This window comes from Sapajus apella, unplaced genomic scaffold, assembly GCF_009761245.1.
Source record: "Sapajus apella isolate SASKATOON/1434 unplaced genomic scaffold, GSC_monkey_1.0 scaffold1, whole genome shotgun sequence".
NCBI lineage: Eukaryota > Metazoa > Chordata > Mammalia > Primates > Cebidae > Sapajus > Sapajus apella.
The window spans coordinates 51,845,636-51,849,807 of record NW_022436941.1 but is presented as its reverse complement, the minus strand read 5'-3'; positions in this window follow the sequence as shown (position 1 = coordinate 51,849,807).

The window sequence follows — 4,172 nt, the reverse complement described above, 5'->3', positions numbered from 1 at the left end:
TCATTCTAAAAAGCTATGATTCCATTTGCATAACATTCTGGAAAAGGCAAAACTACAGAGACATTAAAAAAAATTAGTGGTTGCCAAGGGCTTTGGGTAGCAATGGTTGGGGGATGTTGATTAGGAGAAGCACAGGGGAATTTTTTAAAGTGGTGAGCTTCTTTTATATGATACTATAATGGTGGCTACCTGATTCTATGCATTTGTCAAAACCCATAGAATTAATTTTATACCAAAAAGAATGAAACAATGTATGTAAATTTAAAGATATTTCAGAGACTGGAGGATCTCAGAATGAAATGCAACTGTGACATAAGAATCTAATTGGACTGCAATTACATGAAATAATCCCACTAAAGGTAGTTGAAGAATCACTTGCTGACCTAAGGAATTTGAAAATGAGTGGAATCCATAAGACTAAAGGCAAAAGCAACTGTTCATAAGCACACTATTATAGTTGATCAAGTAGATTTTTCTATTAGGGTGTGAATACATATACACAGCATACATGTATACTGGAATTGAACAGTTCAGTAAATGCATGATCGCTATGGTTTGAATACGTTCCCTAAAGTTTATGTGTTGGAAATTTAACCCCAAATACTATGATGTTGAGATATGGGACCTTCAAGAGGTGATTATATCATGAGAGCTCTATCTTCATGAATGGATTAATTCTGTTATCATGCCAGTAGGTTAGTTGCCACAGGTGTGGTTTCCTTTAAAAAGTGAGTTTGGCCCTCTCTTGTCTTCTCTGGAAAATGTTTCCTGGACATGTGGTGACTTCTATCATATGACATAGCAAGAAAGCCCTCACCAGATGTGGCCCCTTGGCTCTGGACTTCCCAGCCTCCAGAACCATGAGTCAAATGAACTTCCATTGTATGTAAATTATCCAGTTGGTGGTATTCTGTTATAGTGACACAAAATGGACTAAGACAATGATGGATGGTAGTAGCCAGGTTTCTCACCTTTGGAGTGGGAGCTTACAGATCAGCAAGGGTAACAGTCCAGAATGATCCATATGGTAATTAATTACAGTTGGAGACTTCAATATGAAATCATGTTTAGCTTAACATAGACAGATGAATAAAAGAAAATAATTAGAGGTATGTGCATATACATGGGTTAGTATACACACATATATTTTCTCACTTCAGCTTTCCTTTTATCAAAGAGCCTAGAGACAAGGAAACCCCAGAAGAAACTAGCACACCTAGTACACATGTCTTTTTTTTTAAATACCATTCTCCAATGAAAGGAATCAGGGCTTCTTGGAGAGATGGCTGATTCTAGAACTGAGGCAGAAAATATACAAGATGAGTGTAGAGTATCTGGTAGTTACAGAAAGTTAGGAAGTGCTCAAGAAACAAAAACAGAAAACCTCAATGGGCATATATCAAAGAAGCCACAGGAACTAGTTAGAGAGGCTTCTGCAGGCTTAACAGAAAGCTTAGAGCTGGCATCTGCTTGGCTTCTACGGAGGCCAAAGGAAGTTTACAATTATGGAGGAAAGTGAAGCAGGACAGGCATGTCACATGTTCCTGCCATATGATTTCTGTTTCCTTTAAAACATTAAATCCATGAATTGACACTTCCAAAGTTATTTAAAGAAATTTGTCATAGGCTTTGAAATTATAAAGACAGCTCCAAAAATAGGGTAGTTGCAACAACTTTGAACTAAGTGCCTTACTTCTTAAGATGAAAGCTCTGAAGGAAAGCTCTGATGTTTGAGTTTTGGTAAACTTTATTTTAAACAAAACAAAATGAACATTATAGTGAACTTATGTAAGGTATTAATAAATGTATCTAGCATAAAAAAGTGAAACGGTTATCTAAATAATTGCTTTATTTGATCACTTCTGCTTGGGCTTATTTCTTTTGTATTTTGTAGCAGTTATATATTCACAATGTAAAATGTAAAATACATGTATAAGCCTTGTTATAGAAAAATAGAGGTTCCCGCCTTCTCTTTCCTGGTTTTATTTTTTCTTCCCCAGAAGCATTTCTATCATTTTTGGCTGATATTTTGATATTTACCCTTATGTCTCCAAATAGGATGCTTGCATAGCCTCTTGTCTTTTTTTTTCCACAGTTTTAGGTGTTATCTGTAGATCTATTGAAATAGAACTTGAAGATCTAGCTTACTTCCCTCTTTATATCCCTACAACACATACACAACTTTTCCATTTCTTTATTCTCTATGTATATTTATATCCCAACTTAGTGTTTACATTATTATGACCATAGTAAATTATACATATTATACATGTGTCACGTGTCTGCCTGTTTCATGTAGTAAATATCTGTGCCACATAATCAACAAGTATTTCTTTTCCTTTCCTGCACAACTTTTTGACCTAATTATTCGATATTATTGTTTTGGTTTTTTTTCTGACTTGTTTATACCTAATGCAAGCCCAAACTCTGTCAATTATCTAAATTTCTCTCAAGTATATTAAGATGCAGTTTACATTCTATCAATTTCTTCTCTTATTCTCAATTTCATCTTATGGAAGAAATTTTTCCGGGTGTGTTGCTTTGTCAACCCTGCACGATGATAGTTTGGAATCCTCCTTTACCGCGATCTCTGGATTCCCTTTGCCTTATTTTTATGTTAATTATCCTGTACTATTTTTTTGTTTTGTTTTCTCACCTTTTTAATAGAGCAAATCCTCAGGCATTCTTCTGGGAAAAGGCACGTGGGCAATAATTGAGATCTTACGTGTCTGAAAATGTCTTTATTTTATCCTGAAATTAGATAGGTAGTTTTTCTAAGTATAGAATTCAAGGGTAGACATAATTTTTGCTTTATAGTTTTAAAGACATTATTCTATTGCCTTTGAGATTGAAGTATTGTTATTTAGAAATTTAATGTCATTTCTATCTCTAATCTGTTTTTTGACATGCACCCTCTTATCAGAGTTTCCTGTAGCCAGCAATTTTCTCAAAGTCTGGTGTGAGTCTTATTTTCATCATTTATGCTGGCATTTCAACGAGTTATTTCAGTCTGAAAAGTTGCATGTTTCAGGTCTGAATAGTTAGTTGTCTTGAACTGTTTGTTTAATGATTCCCTCCCGTCTTCTGATACTAGAATTCTAAGATCTCCCCCATGATTTCTGCCCCATGCTATGCATGTCTTTATAGAAATTCCTCTCCTTGACTATGAGTGAAACTTTGAACTTCTAACCAATAGAACATGGCAAAGGTACCACCAGCGGAGGCTGGAAAACTGGCTAGCCATACGCAGAAAACTGAAACCAGACCCCTTTCTTACACCTTGTAAAAAAAAAAAACTAACCGAACATAGATTAAAGACTTAAATGTAAAACCTAAAGCCATAAAAACTCTAGAAGGAAACCTAGGCAATACCATTCAGGACACAGGCATGGGCAAAGACTTCATGACTAAAACACCAAAAGCAATGGCAACAAAAGCCAAAATTGACAAACGGGATCTAATTAAACTAAAGAGCTTCTGTATGGCAAAAAGAACTATCATCAGAGTCAACAGGCAACCTACAGAATGGGAGAAAATTTTTGCAATCTATCCATCTGACAAAAGGCTAATATCCAGAACCTACAAAGAACTTAAACAAATTTACAAGAAAAAAACGAACAACCCCATCAAAAAGTGGGCAAATATGAACAGACACTTCTCAAAGGAAGACATTTATGTGGCCAACAAACATATGAAAAAATGCTCATCATCACTGGTCATTAGAGAAATGTAAATCAAAACCTCAATAACATACCATCTCATGCCACTTAGAATGGCTATCATTAAAAAGTCAGGAAACAACAGATGCTGGAGAGGATGTGGAGAAATAGAAACGCTTTTACACTATTGGTGGGATTGTCAATTAGTTTAACCCTTGTGGAAGACAGTGTGGTGACTCTTCAGGGATCTAGAACCAGGGATACCATTTGACCCAGCAATCCCATTACTGGATATATACCCAAAGGATTATAAATCATTCTACAATAAAGCCACATTCACATGTACGTTTATTGCAGCACTATTCACAATAGCAAAGCCTTAGAACCAACCCAAATGCCGATCAATGATAGACTGGGTAAAGAAAATGTGGCACATATACACCATGGAATACTATGCAGCCATAAAAACGATGAGTTCATGCCCTTTGCAGGAACACGGATGAAGTTATAAAC